The sequence below is a fragment of the Ursus americanus genome, chromosome 35 (genome assembly GCF_024610735.1).
Source record: "Ursus americanus isolate L20-20 chromosome 35, mUrsAme1.1.p, whole genome shotgun sequence".
Taxonomy (NCBI): domain Eukaryota; kingdom Metazoa; phylum Chordata; class Mammalia; order Carnivora; family Ursidae; genus Ursus; species Ursus americanus.
In genome coordinates, this window is record NC_142161.1 from 8,804,203 (window position 1) to 8,820,875 (window position 16,673).

Consider the following 16,673-nt stretch of genomic DNA (forward strand, 5'->3'; position numbering starts at 1 on the left):
AAAGATTTTATTTATTTATTTGACAGAGAGACAACCAGCGAGAGAGGGAACACAAGCAGGGGGAGTGGGAGAGGAAGAAGCAGCCTCCCAGCGGAGGAGCCTGATGTGGGGCTTGATCCCAGAACTCCAGGATCACGCCCTGAGCCAAAGGCAGACACTTAACGACTGAGCCACCCAGGTGCCCCAGAAGAAAAGATCTTAAAAATCTTCCACCTTAACAAGAACTCATTTCATTGGCTGATAAATAAAACATGAAAAGGTTTTAAAATAGAATCGCGTAGTATCTATGCTGGCAGATATCTTTGAGGTCATTGAGCTCAAACACTACAATGCTGTAAAGAGATGAATATTGCAAGAGTGGGCATAGGCATCCATTTTTCTGTTTGGACACTTCCATTGACAGGTTGTTCATGATTATCTCAGAAGATAGTCTATTCCAAAGTTGGTCACACTTATAATTACTGAGAAGTTTCTCTTTATTCCTTTCTTATTATATCCACCTGAGTATAATTGCTTTTCCAGAATGCCAGTCTACCAAATACTTGACATCTAATGTTTTTTCCTTAAAACTTTAGTTTTTAATTACTCCAAATATCTTCATTTGAAATGGTTTCAACATCTCAGTCACCCATCTCAGAACATGTTTATGGACTTGTCAGTGTCCTCTTAAATATGAAACCCATAACTGAAAATCATACTCCAGGTGATGTATGATTAATGCACAAAACAGTAAACTATTCCCTTCTTTATTCTGAATACATTTCTAGTAATATAACCTAATAATACATTAGCTGTCTTTTGACAGCCATGTCACACTGTTGACTCTCACTGAAATCATTGTTATTAAAACTTCTAGCTAGTTTACACATGGAAAGTGATTAAATCAGACTTCAAAAGTGCAGAAATTTTGAGAAAAACCAGTAAGAATAAGGTGGAAATTTCTCAGAAGCAGATCAGACAAGCAACTATGAGTCACCCTGATGTTATTTTAAAAAAGAAAGGGAGGGAAATTAACTTCAAAGATGAAACTAGATACATAAGTAACTTTTCCCTGACATCACAGGAAGTGTATGTGTGGAGTTCTGGAATAAAGTAACAATGAAAGCATGCTGTCCTCTTTTGCTTAGTATTAGCATGGTGTATCTTTATCAATCCCTTTACTTTTAACCTGAATTTTAAACTGATTTTTTAAAATTTTTTGTAGAGAACTTGCTTATTCAATCAGAATTTCTGTCTTTTAATGGCTGCATATAGATCACACATTGTTAATAAGCTAGATTAGTATTTACTATCTTGTAACTATTTGCTATTTGTTGCGTTTCTTAGTTTCTTTTTTCGGTATCTTAGTTTTAAGTAAGAGCTTAATATAATTCAATCTTATCTGCTTGTTAGCATGCCATTTATATTTTTTATTTTTTCCTATATTGAGTTTACGACATGCATTTTAAATGAAGTCCACTTTTAAATACACTTCATGACCTCATACAGTACTTTATAACATGAGTATCCCAAGTCCTTCCTCTATCCCTCATGACATTGCCGCAATTCACTGCACTTATCCATATAATTACTCAATACATTGCATTTATTACTTTAGCAAGTTATATTTTAAATAAAATCAATAAAAAAACAAAAGATTATATTTTACCTTCATTTATTGCCCGACACACTTTCTTTCTTTCTTTATGTGATCCAAATTTCTGATCTGTGTAATTTTCCTGAATTACTTTTTATTTTCACTGGCTACAGAATTCCAGGTTTTTCTTGTTTTGTTTTACTTTGAACACATCAAGGTATCACTTTACTCACCTCTTGCTTGCATGATTTCTGAAGATAAGTTTGATGTAATTCTTATCCTTATTCCTTAATGGTTACGATACTTTGTTTTGCCTTGGCTACCTTCAAGATTTTCTCTTTGTCTCAGATATCCTGCTGCCTAAATATGCCTACTTTGTGTGTGTGTGTGAGGGTGTGTGTTTTGTAGTTTGTGTTTATTACAAGCTCTCTTTCACATGTTAGAGCTGAAAGCGGAGTTCCACGTGTTAACTCAAATTCCAATGGGAATAATAAAAATAATAAGTGAAAAACATTTACTATGTGCTATTACATGATGGGCACTGACAGATATAGTATATACCAACACATATATGTAAATAGATTGATTTAATCCTTACAATAACTCTATTGGCCACTATTTTCCCATTTCATAAATATAAAAAAATAAAGCCTAAAGAGCTTTAACAATTTGCTTAAGTCCACAAAGCTAAATAACTGATGGAATCTGAATTCAAATGTACGCAGTCAAATTCTAGAATTTGTACAATGTAATCCCTCCATTTTATTGCGTGTGCAACTGAATACACCGTTTCTAGCTCTGTACCATAAGTAGGAGCTGTGGCTGAGTGTTCTCCATGGCTCAGAGCTTCTGAGGAATATTTGGCACAACTGGTGCAGCTGAGATTACATTCAAACAACAGCTAATGGGTTAATGTGCTACCATCCTTCTGTGAAAAGGAAACTTAATGGGTGTAAAGTCAAGGACAAAGACAACTGGTAGCAATTAGCTGACATCCCATAATCCGAAGGGTTAAGTTTAGGCTTCAGAAATTGGTAAAATTTAGATCCTATCAAGGTCTGTGATCTCAGATACTCGTCTTCCAGTGAGGGTCATCCCGAGCAGAGAGCAAATTCTGTTAAACCTTGCTCTCTTCGTGAACACTCACGCCAAGCCCGGAACACACAGACGAAGACACTTCTGTGGTTCCAGCTGCCTCCTCACTTCTCTCACCTTTCTAGATCTCAAAATAATAATAAATAAATGACTGCAAAAATTATTTTCCATTTAAATTTGAAGTATTCAACTCTACAAATCTATTTAAATATAAGCCAAAATTAGGCGAGTGCAGCCTTCCTTAGCCAAGGAGTCACTAGTGGTGAGAAACCATTAGTTTAATGAGAAAATATGACAATTTATAAAAGACAAACTATGAGTCAAAAACATCTTTCTAAATCTAATTTTTGCAAGAAAACAGGTAACATTTTATAAAATGCCCTATGCATATTATGCAAGTATTTTTCTGTCCAGAATAAGTTTGAGCTCATGTGTTTAAAACCTACTTAAATGATCAAATAAACTTAATAGGACAAATTACATTTTCCAGCAAGAAGCCAGAGAATATTGTCAAATATTGACATTTCAAGGAACTGGATATCAATTAAAGCAGAGTAAAAGATGGAACAATTGACCAAAGAGAGTAAGGAATCTGCCTGAAAATGAGTATTGGGACTAAGGGTAGAATGCAAGGACCCCACCTAATAATTTTTTAAAAAAATATAGCTTAGATAAAAGTGCTGAGTCAGAGCAGGCACTGAAATCTGAACTTTTGAAATCCAGCTTGTATTCTGAACATGAGTGGCTTAGGGAGAAGGCCTTACACTGGAGGGATATTTGCCCAGAGTATCTTTTTATAACCCTGCTGAAGTTTATTTTTCTGCTAGTCCCTAAGATAATGACAGAACCCATGACCTATAGATCCGGATATGGGGAGCTGCAGTAACTACGGTAAGAAATGGGATCATAGAAGCCTGAACTAAATGATGTGATATTCTTCTGCCCTTAACAGGTGACATCCACATGAAAGCCAACAGTTTATAAGAATGTTTTTTGTAGTATGTAAAAGATGTATGTAGTATGTTGGGTAGGGTTCCGGACTATTGTATATAGAACAATTGTTTAGTTGCAACAGATTATTACATCTGTTGTTATTTATTGCTGTTAACAGACTATTAATTGTTCAATTGCAATAGATTCCACCAGATCCAATATTTGCATCCCATTTCTTACTTTACCTTAAAAAAAAATATATTAGGTTTAAGGAAAAAAAGAGAGGCAAACCAAGACACAGACTCTTAACTACAGAGAACAGACTGATGGCTACCAGAAAGGAAGAGGTGGGAGGATGGGTTAAATAGGTTATAGGCAAAAAGGAGTGCACGTGTTTTGATGAGCACCAGGTGTTATATGGAAGTGCTGGATCACTATATTACACACCTGAAACTAATATTACACTGTAGGCTACACTGTATACATGCTAACTGGTTAAAAAAGAAAAAAGAATAGTGTACCCAAAAAAGGAGGAGGATTGCATGTATATTTAAAAAAAAAAAATCTACAGGGAAAAAAACCCAGAAAAGATCAATAATCATAGAGATGAAAAATATGATTATTGAGGAAACAAATTCAATGAAGTTATGTCAACAGTATTTAATAGAAGTAGTGAACACTGGCATGATAAATTTCAGAATGTAGAGAAGATAAAGAACATGAACATGAAAATTGCCTGTGTTTACAATTTTCTAAAGAGAAAAATTCTCAAAAAATGATTCTATCTTTTCAAATAAACTTAAATTTTTAAATAAAGTACTATAGAAAAAATAGGAGTAATAAGTAAAATATGATTCAGTTTGTATTAAAAGTAAAAAGTAATATTATCAACTAAATTCCCAGAATTTTTCTGATATCACTGTAAAGATCACATGATATGGCTTTCTAATGTCCTTATTTGAACACTCGGTACATAGTAAAGTATTACCAAATAATAAGTTATTTTGTTATATTTGTTATCATTAAGAAGAATGTCAACCTCTGCCTCAAGCTTCAGACAAGGAGAAAATATTCACGTTTGAGTATGTATATAAAAGTATATATAAGTCTGACAAAGGACTTAGGTTAAGAATATATGAAGAACACCCACAAGTCAATAAACAATTCATTAAAAATAAGACTTCTACAAAGATTTCACAAATAAAGATGTATGAACGGCCAACAAGCACACAGGAAGGCACTGAATACCATCAGCTGTCAGATAGATGCAAATTAGGACCACAAAGACATAAAACTGTGTGTTCTCAACAATGGCTAAATTAAAAGGACTGCCAGCAACAATTTTTAGTGAAGAAAGAAAATGGTTTATATTATTGATAGGAGGGTAAAAGACTAAATTGACTTTAGAAAAAAAAAATTTGCAATTTCTTGCAAAATTAAATATGCTCTTACTCTATGACCATACAATTCTATTCCTAGTTACACTTCAAAGAGAAAAAATGTATGCCTGCAAGAAGGAGTTGTAAAAGCATGTTCACAGGAATTTATTCACAATAGGAAAACCAAAACAACCCAAATATTCTACAATAAACATACTGTAGTGCATTTGTTCAATACTACTCAACAACAAAATGGACAGAACAAATGGATGAGTTTCAAATACAGACTAGGAAGAAAAAAAAATAAAACACCTGGGTCTAAAGGAGTACATACTGTATGATTCCATTTACATGAAGTTCTACAACACGTACATGGTTGTTGCTCTGTCAGAAGGGGCAGGAAGGAACCTCCTAGAATGATGAAAATGTTTTTATAATATGAGTGTGGTTTATGCTGATGTATACATTTGTAAAATTTATCCAATTGTAAGCTTAATATTGGTTAAAATTATATAAGGCAAAATGCACAAACCAAAAAAAAAAATATACTGAAAAAAAATTGAACTCCTTTGACTAGGTTTCCTTTTCATTGTAGTATGTTTAAAAATTCTGAAACTATTTTTATGTATTATCTGCTGAGCAATTATGTACGAAGGATTATGGAAGCCAGATTTCTCATAGTTGGAAACAAGTGTTACAAATATGAAAAAACAATATTAGTGTATGCTCGGTTTGCTGGGAGAGGCTAGAAATAACGCACAAGTGCCATTGAATTTATCTAGCACTTGCTTACTAAATACCACATTTTGCTAAAAAGAACTAGGATTCAGAAAAACAGATTATTTCATGGCTAGGGGAGGGTAAGTACAAGAGCCTGGAATAATTTTTGCATGTGAAAGTTGGAAAATGCTCCTCAAATGACTTAGAAATATAAAGAGGACATAAAAGTTACCTTGAAGGGGCTTCCACTGGCCAAATTTGGGGAAATGTGATCATTAAATAATTTCGCTAATGAATGATAACCCACTGTAAGAAATAGGAATCCATGATTTGGATATCCTTGATATAAACAAACAAACACATGAAATATCAAGTAAATGTGGGAGAAAAAAACATACTCTTACTTACTGTAGAATACTAGCTAACAAATATTACAAATATTATCAAAAGATAAAACCAGTGTGTGATAGTTTAATGAATGAAGAACACTATATTTACATAGTTTCAAAATATCTGCCCGCTACCAGAGAAACAAAATTGCAGCAGAAACTTAACAGCACCCACTTTAAGAAAGTGATTAACATCATTATTTTATTGGGACAAACTGACATCACGTTTCCAAATGGAAACATCATTCCTGTGGTATTCCTGCCAAAATACATAACCTGAATGAGTGCTAAAGAAATGTCAGCTAAACCAAATTGAGGAACGTTCTACAAATAATTGGCCCGTACTCATCAAAATATCAAGGTCAGGACATCTGGGTGGCTCAGATGGTTAAGCAGCAGACTTGATTTGGGCCCAAGGTCCTAGGACAGAGCCCAGGTCAGGCTACGTGCTCAGCAGGGAGTCTACTTCAGGCTCCCCCCTCTACCCTTACCCCTCCCCCTACTCACGCACTTTCCCTCTCTCTAAAATAAGTAAATAAATAAATCTTTTTAAAAAAAGTCAAGGTCAAGAAAGACAAATTGAGAGATATTCTAGACTAAAAGAGGCTAGAGGCATGACTAAAATGAATTTAGCATCTTTGATTCTTGCATTCTTTATTTTTTATTGCATCTTAGGTTTTTCTTTTTTTTTTAAGATGTAAAGGAAATCATTAAAACAAATGATGCAATTTGAATATTGGCTAGCGTTGTGGGTCAACTAATACTACTGCATCAATATCAAATTTTCCAATTTTGACAAGGGTACAATACTAAGAGAATGTCCTTGTTCTTTAGAATTACATGCTGAAATATTTAGAGGTGAACACAGTGTTTCCCACTTTTCTCACAAGATTTAGAGAAACAAAATTTCCATATGTACTTTGAAAGCTGGCCTGCAAAAGGGATCCTCACGATCCCTGCTTCCTGGTACTTCATTGACTGGACTTGGTGACTAGCTTCTACGGACCAGAGTAAGACAGAGTTATGGTATATGTCATGAAAACTGGGTCACAAGTGTCAGTGTGGTGTTACTGTCTCTTACTTTTTCTTGGAGTTGATCCCCTGGCCCCTTCAGACTACAGCCTCAATGCACATGATGAACATAACCTCTAGAGAGACGCTGAGCAGAGAATTTAATAAAAATCTAGAGGACTAAATGACCATGTTTTCAATGGAAAATTCATAGGAAAAAAAATCACTTTTAACCATAAGCTTGGAGTAAAAATAAAAACATAATCAAGGCAAAAAAAGTATTCAATTAGGGAATTGACAGAAAGAACAAAATACAGAAACTTAAAAAAGGAAAATAATAAATATTAAAATGGCAAGAAATACCTATAATTTATAAAACATAAAGTAGAGAGCTTGTTCTTTGAGTAGAACCATAAAATTATAAAATATATATTAAATAAAATCAAGGGCAAAAATAGTAAAAAACAATAATCAAAAACTAAACAACTATAAACTACTACTTATCAATGAAAATGATTTTTAATACTCTGATTACATAAGTTCTGAGAAATCAGGCACTGCCTGGACTTTGCTCACTATTATACAAAATGGGTAGTCAATAGATACTATTGAATATGTACATATATCAATGTACAAATGAGTATTCCCTTATAAAGAGGAAAAAGCAACATATTCATATTGATAGAGAAACACAAATGAAAACAATGATTATATATATCTCATACAGTTAATTAGCAAAATCACATTTTTAAAGATTAGTTGTTTTGAAATTTGCAGGGAAATAGTCATACACAGCTCCTGGGAGTTTAAATTGGTAGAGGCAGTTTGGGGGGAGATGTGGAAATATTAACTGTTCATTCTTTCATATCAAAATCATATTTATATGTATCACCTCTAGAAAATACTCAAATATGGGCACAATATGCATATAGGGACTATCCCTACAACATGGTCAATAATAATCAAAGAGGAAATACTTCTGAAGACAACTAACACCTATACACATGGACCTGGCTAAATAAATGACATGACATTCATCTATGGATGTTATATACGCAGCAGTTCAGAAGACTGAAGAACTCAATGTGTTGAGGAAGATCTCCAAGATGAACTAACCAAAAAGGAAAAAAAAAAAAATTGCAGAACAATATAAAGGTATTTACCTAAAAAATAAAATGGAGTCTGTATTACTTTGGTAGTGTATGAATGCTTTTAAATACAGACTCCTGCAATATCTTATCCATACACAGCCATCATATTACTTCCCTAACTATATTTACAATAAGATGTATGTCTAATATACTTTAGGTAAACCCTCTAAAGAAGCAGGAGATTTGGGGGCGCCTGGGTGGCACAGCGGTTAAGCGTCTGCCTTCGGCTCAGGGCGTGATCCCGGTGTCATGGGATCGAGCCCCACATCAGGCTCCTCTGCTACAAGCCTGCTTCTTCCTCTCCCACTCCCCCTGCTTGTGTTCCCTCTCTCGCTGGCTGTCTCTATCTCTGTCGAATAAATAAATAAAATCTTAAAAAACAACAACAAAAAAAAGAAGCAGGAGATTTGATTAGTGAAAAGCACTTCCAGACTTTTCTTTTCAATACTAAAAGTCGATATAATCTATATTGTTCACTTCTTTTCATGTTGAATTTTGACCTTTTAAATATCCTTACCCCAAGAAAATGCTTTAAAATTATTTTTTAGCTAACATAGTTTAGATATGAATTCTACAATAAGTAGCATTTTAGGGCTGTCAAATATGAAGAATAAACGTCTGTATAGTGGGCAAATTTTCTGCTTTCCAAGTTGTAAAAACTAGTTTGCAAAAATTGTCTGATCATACATATTTGTTATAAAATGATTTAATACATTTTCTTAAATAATTGGCATTGAGAAGTTTTCATGATACATGTGTATGTATATGAAAAGTGAGTTGATTTACTTGCATTTTTTATTCAGTTTCCTTATAGAAATTTTTTTATTTGGTTTCAATTGGAGATATTTATAAACTTTTAATTAGCTGCAGAATTATAATCCAGTTTGTACTATCCAGTGCACATGTATATTTTAAAAACTACATTTGTGAAATGCCGTACTTAACTGAACACAGAGTGTCCTGCTGCTGAACATTGACTTAATCTTAGGATATCAGGGCTGTCGAAGTAAAGAACTAGGCAAACTTAAATAGAGACTGTTGAATGCTTCCATTCACCTGCAGCTAATCCACCAAGTGGGACACCCTATTTGTTGAGAAATGCTGTGCCAAGGATATCACATTTAATGGCTTTGGCAAGAAGAATGATTTTCATCAGCTGTAACAAACAAGTTCCTCATCTCCAACCCTACCATCTGTCCTCCTGGTTCCCACCCAGAACTCTATATATGGGCTCAATTGAACAGGTTTCAGACTGCCTAAGGTCACAGCACAATCAACCTTAACAGATGGCATCACAGCGAACATCTAAACTGTAGCAGTGGCCAAATGCAGAGGATAATCCTCATTGCTGAGGAAGAATGCCCTCTGTGCATGCCGCCCTGATGTTCTGATTCTACTAAACATTTCATATGAAAATAAGGCTCCATAGTCTACATTAATAGCTTAACTGGATCAGTCTTTGTACTAATTTTCCAGTGCATTTTCTATCTCAAACCTTGTTTCTCTTATTTTCATTGTGTTGTTATAATTAAAGAGAATACTCTGACAATATCTACTCCTAATAACCATTTGAATATTACATATGTGTTTAAAAGGAGAAGTAGGCATGCCTATTTTGTTTTAAGACATTAGTGGGTACTGAAAAACAGTACTGTCACTATTAAAAGTCACACACAGCTTAAGATAACCACAAGTAATTAATGATAAATGCAGCATCTCTTTAACTCCAAATTTAGTCCTACTTAATACCCGTATGCACATACTTAGCTGACTTATATTCCTATTTTTTTAAAGATTTTTAAAATTTATTTGAGATATAAAATGTGGGGGGGGGCTAGTAGGGAGAGGGACAAGCAGACTATGCTGAGTGCAAGCCTGACTAAGGGCTTGAACTCATAACCCTGAGACCATCACAGGAGCTGAAAGCAAGAGTCAGCAGCTTAACTGATTGAGCCACCCAGGCACCCCTCAGTTGACTTATATCCTTACTTGACTTCTCAACGTCACTTTTTTTTTTTTAAGATTTTATTTATTTATTTATTTGACAGAGAGAGAGAGAGAGAGACAGCCAGCGAGAGAGGGAACACAAGCAGGGGGAGTGGGAGAGGAAGAAGCAGGCTCCCAGCGGAGGAGCCTGATGTGGGGCTGGATCCCAGAACGCCGGGATCATGCCCTGAGCCGAAGGCAGACACTTAACGACTGAGCCACCTAGGCGTCCCTCTCAACGTCACTTCTAATTCAAAAACAAAAGCATTCTTCTTGCTCTCAAAGCAGCTTTAATCCCTAATTTTCATTTATCTGTTATGGGTAGTTTTATTCCCTCATCTGCCTACCTATAATATTTGAAGACAAACAATGCTGGAATTTAAAGCTCGTCCAGTCTCTCCCCCCTCCTCCCCTGCCAAATTAACACTGTTAGCCACTTATTCTATCATGTTCCAACAATCCTGGAAGCCAAATTTATATCCTCCAAGTGGGAAATGAAGACATCCTTTCTGAAAAAACAGACCGGCTCAAGAGAAATACCTATAGATACTGAAATCTCCAAACTCACAATCAAATGAGTCAGAGAAAAATTTCTGCAGTAAAAACAACCATTCATAAGCCCTATTATGCACACTGAAGAATAGAAGATACAGTTGAGAGAAAATATTTAAAATTAGAATAAAATTTAAATAGAGGAGAGGAAGATGGCAACAGAATAGGAAGACCCTACAAATGTCTTCTCTCATGAACACAACTAGATAATATAAAAATCATTCTAAATACCCAAGAAATCATCCTGAAGACTACAAAACAAACTCCACAACTAAAGCGAGAGAAGAGGCCACAAGGAGGGTGGGAAGTGTGGAGACATGGTTTAGGGGAGAAATGGATCATGGTGCTGCATAGGGGAGGGAGCTGAGGTAACAGAGAAGGGTGAGAGAGAGGGGAATGCGTGGGGGAATGGAGAACATTTTTCCAAAGCCATTGGCTTAGATAAGGAGAGGGGCTGAATTTCCTGAGTTCTTGCAATCAGTAGGGCTTAAAACCTGGAGTCTTAAAGGTTAGCAGGCTAGGCTGGGATAGAGCTGGGAGGGCATTGCACTGCTCCTGGAGAGAAGGCAGGCAGGAACCTGGGGTAGACAGCATGGAAACAGCCATCTGAAAAACACTTGGAGCACACTGGGAGAGATTATTCCTTCTTCTCAGGGTGCACCCTGAGCAGCAGCATTCCCTGAGAACAAAGGAGTGGACCAGTGACATTTTCCTCCCCCACCCCTCAGCATAAGCACAGAGCCACCTAAAGGAAGGAGCTCAGTCCTGACACAGGTTATACGGAGCCCCACCCTGTATACTCCGGTGGGACTACTCTTCTCAGTCAAGTTTGCTTTAGTCCCAGCAGGGCCTCAGTTCTGGTGGAGTTGGTGTCAAGTCCCAGTTCACAATGAGAGCACATCTAGTTAACAGTCACCACATTGAGGCCAGGGACAAAATACTACCCATAGCAGGGAAAGAGAGCCTCTGCAGACAACTGGCCTGAAAGACAGAACAGCCAAATCATAACAGCAGAGCATGCATAGCACACAGTGGAGACACTCCCTGAACTGTAAGACCCTGGGAACTACATGACCTCTTCTTCATCAAGCCATTACTTTCAGGAGCAAAAGACGTAACTGGCTTTTCTAACACAAAGAAGAAGGCAGAGACTTAGATAAAATGCCACGGTGGAGGAATTCACCCCAAATGAAAGAACTAGATAAGGCCACAGCCAGAGATCTAAGTGAAACAGATATAAGTAACATGCCTGATGGAGAATTTAAAGCACAATCATAAGGATACTCACTGGGCTTGAGAAAAGAATACAAGACATAAAGGAGACCCTTCCCACAGAGATAAATGAGTGAAAAAAAAGAATCAGAGATGAAGAATGCAATAACTAAGATTGGAAACAGGCTTTATACAATGAACAGCAGGCTAGAAAAAGCAGGGGACTGAATTAATTATCGAGAAGACAAAATAATGAAAATAATGAAGCTGAACAAAAGAAAAAAGAATTATGGAACACTAGAATAGACTTAGGAAACTCAGTGACTCCATCAAATGTAATAACATTCTTATTATAGGAGTCCCAGAAGAGGAAGAGAGAGAAAAAGGGACATAAAGTTTATTTCAAGAAATAAGAGCAGAGAACTTCTCTAATCTGGAGCATAAAATTTATTTCAAGAAATAATAGCAGAGAACTTCTCTAATCTGGGGAAGGAAATGGGAGACAAAGAAAATGCCCATCGAAATCAACAAAAGCAGGCCAACGCTAAGATATACTATAATTAAATTTGCAAAATACAGTGATAAAGAAAAAATCTTAAAGCAGCAAGACAATGTAAATCCTTATCTTACAGGGGAAAACCCACAAAGCTTGCTGGAGATGTCTCAACAGAAATTGGGCAAGCCAGAGGGAGTGGCATGATCCTGCATCCAGTAATATTCTATCCAGTAAAGCTGTCATTCAGAATAGAAAGAGAGATAAAGAGTCTCCCAGAAACTCAAAAACTAAAGGAGTTTGTGACCACTAAACCAGCCCTGCAAGAAATATCAAAGGGGACTCCAAGTGCAAAGGAGGGATCAAAAATGACAAAGAAAGGATTAGAGAAAATCTCTAGAAACAATAACAAAGCAAGTTAAAAAAAATGGCAATAAATACATATCTATCAATAATTACTTTGAATGTAAATGAACTAAAAGCTCCAATCCAAAGACACAGGGTGTCAGAATGGATTCAAAAACAAGACCCATCTATATGCTGCCTACAAGAGACTCATGTTGGACCTAAAGACACCTGCAGATTGAAAGTGAGGGGGTGGAGAAACATTTATCTTGTGAATTGATGTCAAAGGGAAACTGGAGCAACAATACTTGCACCTAACAAACCAAGGACTCTAAGAGGAGATGAAGACGGGCACTGTATCATCATAAAGGGGACTATCCAACAAGAAGATCTAACAATTGTAAATATTTATGCTCCCAATTTGGGAGCACCCAAATATATGACAACCAATAACAAACATAAAGGCACTAATTGATTACATTAATAGCAGGGGACTTTAACATTCCACTTAGTCAATAGATCAAGTAGAAAATAAACAAGAAAACAACGGCTTTGAATGACACACTGGATCAGATAAACTTAACATATATTCAGAACATTCCATACTAAAGCTGCAGAATACAAATTCTTTTTAAGTGCACATGGAACATTCTCCAGAAGAGATCACATATTAGGTCACAAAACAGGCCTCTACAAATACAGAAAGATTGAGATCATAACATGCACCTTTTCTGACTAAGACACTATGAAACTAGAAGTCAACCATAAGGAAAAATTCAGAAAGTCCACAAATACATTGAGGCTGAACAACGTGCTACTAAACAGTGAATGGGGTCAACCAGAAAATCAAAGACATAAAAAAAAAAAAAATACATGGAAACAAATGAAAACACAGTGGTCCAAGACCTTTGGGATGCACCAAAAGTGGTCCTAGGAGGGAAGCATATAGCAATGCAAGCTGACCTTAAGAAGAAAGAAAGATGTCAAACGACCTAACCTTCCACTTAGAGTAACTAGGAAAAGAACACTAAACAAAGTGTAAAGCCAGCAGAGAGAAGGAAGTAATAAAGATTAGAGCAGAAATAAATGATATAGAAATTAAAAAAAAAAACCAATAGACTGGATCAATGAAATCAGGAGCTGGGTCTTTGAAAAAATTAATAAAATTGATAAACCCCTAGCCAGACTTATCAAAAAAAAAAAAAGAGAAAGGACCCAAATAAATAAAATTAATAATGAGAGGATAAACACCAACACCAAAGAAGTATAAGCAATTATAAGAATATTACAAATCAATGAAAGATGGGAGAAAAATTAAATTATAACATCATCCCAGGAATATCAAAAGCTGTATAATAGAAAATCTAAAAAGACAGAAATAAAAGAGGAAATTATGAAGACTTTAAATAAATTTTCTAGAATTTAAGGACATTAGTTTTCAGACTAATAGGGTTTGTCAAGTGCCACTGAAGTCCTATACTGATGGCACTTCATCATGAAATTTCAGGAGAGGAGGGAAGTGGAGAGAAGATCATGAAAGCTTCCAGAAAGAATAGAACAGGTCACATACAAGGATAAAAAGTCAGAATAGCAGCATTGGAAGCTGGAAGATAATACATAAAGCCTTCTTATATAGGGGGATAATACTTAGATATCTGAAAAGGGAAAAATAATGAATTGTATGGCTACAACAAAGATGTTTTCTGATAAGCAAATTATCAAATATTTACCCCAGAAGTTCTGAAGTTCTTCTCAATAAAGCATAGGATATAAACCAAAAAAGAGAAGACTTAGTATGAAATCACTGGTCCAGATCACAAGATTAAAAGGAGGGGACAAGAAGGTCTTGAGGAAAATTTAAAACAAAAACAAAACAAAACCTGTAGAGTGCCTGGTGTATTTAACCATGTGTAAGATAATATCTTCAGAGGTTTTATAATTCTTTTCTTAATTTGGGAAGAAATTACATAGAAAATTAAGCAAAATAGAGCAAGAGCTTGTAAACTTTGGGAATAACCAAGGGAAGCATACCTTCTTACATTAGTGTCTTATGATAGTCATCATCAATACAAAGCAAACATTACATTTTTGATGTTTAATCAAAAACTGCAGTATATGTTATCAGGAAGAGTAAGGGAAGTTAAGTCAGAACTTCAGTGTGGTAGTTAAGCAAGCTAAATTCTTATGGTAGGAAATCAATAAAAAATGTCTACAATTGATAAAAGGAGTATCTGAAGAATATAGTTTACAAATAGGTAGATACCAGAACTATTGAAGATTAAAGAGAACACAGAATTGAGAAGATGGAAGCATTCTATTAGTCACAGTGTATCATATTTTTTCTTAAAATCATGCTTATTTATGTAATAAAAGAATTATAAATGTCAATGGAAAAATAAAATATAAAATTAATACATAACACTAGATGCTTACAGGAGATAAAAGATGAATAGAAGAAAGTAATAAGATAGGTTTTAAAAGGGGTTGTACATGAATTCCAAGCCTTATAGTAAGAAATCAAGTCTCCACTAAGTTCAATTATCTTAACCTGTGATAAGAGGAAGAGAGGAGGGAAAAGAGACAGGGGGAAGGAGAGAGGTAGAGAGCTCAAGAAAATATAAAGGAAGAGAATTTTAAGTATAAATGCCCCTATATCAGCAGACTCAGAAAACTATGGGTAAGTTATTAGAGTGGGGTGACAAGGGAGTATAATGTCTTTCAAGGGGGAATAAAATTTTTTCTTGTGTGAAAACTCTAGCCAGGATCTCCATTATACTTTTGACCACTATTGCAGGAAAGGAAAGACCATCAGAAACAAACTTATGTGGACAAAAATAAGATCCTATATAAATGAGTTAAAAGTTTTTGCTGAAGTGGGAATGAAACCCTCAATTACTGTCTCTCTCCCATCACCCTCACTTCATCCCCCACACATTTCTAGGCAGTTATACTAATCTGGAACCACAGATACTGGAACACTGAGAATGCAGAAGTAAAACCAACAATCTAAATCAATTCGAGATTTGTATTAAACTGAACACAGACAATGTATATGATTTATCCAGATTTATTCAGCAGAATTTAGTCCAATGCCCTACTACCCGATTCTATATTTTTCCCTCAAATGTAAATATTTTGAAGAAATTTTCCTGTTTTCATTTCTCTTTTCATTTAAATCACTTTAATCCAGAGATTCTTAGTTGGTCTCTCCTTTTTAAATGTATTTATTTAAGAGAGAGGGAGTTGTAGAGGGAGGGGAGAGAAAATCTCAAGCATACTCTGTGCTCACTGCGGAGCCCAACATGGGGCTTATCTCATGACCCTGAGATCATGACCTGAGCCGAAACCAAGAAGTCAGACGAATAACTGACTGTGCCACCCAGGTGTCCCTGGTCTCTTAATTTGCCTTCTTGCACATAAAATGTATTTTCACATCTCTCAACCAAATCCATTTTTCTGAAATGCTATTACCAACATGATATTAACCATGTTATTGTAGTGTACTAACTTTGTCAAGCTCAACAATCAGGTTGTAATAGTGTTTATACAACTCTTTGCGTGGTGCTGGCCTTTTCTTATACTATTGAAAAGGTGGGTGGAATGATGGGTTAAACAGGTGATGGGGATTAAGGAAGACACTTGTGATGAGCACTGGGTGGATGAGCACTGGGTGTTGTATGGAAGGATTGAATCAGTATATTGTAAACCTGAAACTAATATTACACTGTATATTAACTGGAACTTGAATATAAATATACAGAAAATGTAATCTGTTCCTTAAAAATTTTCAATTAATTTCCACCTAATGTAATGTACCGTGTTGTATCTAAT

General features: G+C 35.4%; 1 long non-coding RNA gene across 5 annotated transcripts in view; it reads left to right on the forward strand.

Moving 5' to 3' along the window:
- The window catches only part of LOC123795723 (uncharacterized), an 870,146-nt gene that overhangs the window by 817,133 nt on the left and 36,340 nt on the right, over nt 1–16,673 (forward strand). Inside the window, exon 9 of one of the 5 annotated variants that reach the window (XR_015722991.1) lies at nt 27–11,166. The exons of the other annotated variants lie outside the window; for them this stretch is intronic. This is a non-coding gene — a long non-coding RNA (uncharacterized LOC123795723). Of the gene's footprint in view, nt 1–26; nt 11,167–16,673 lie in introns of those variants that run through there. 5 annotated transcript variants of the gene reach the window in all.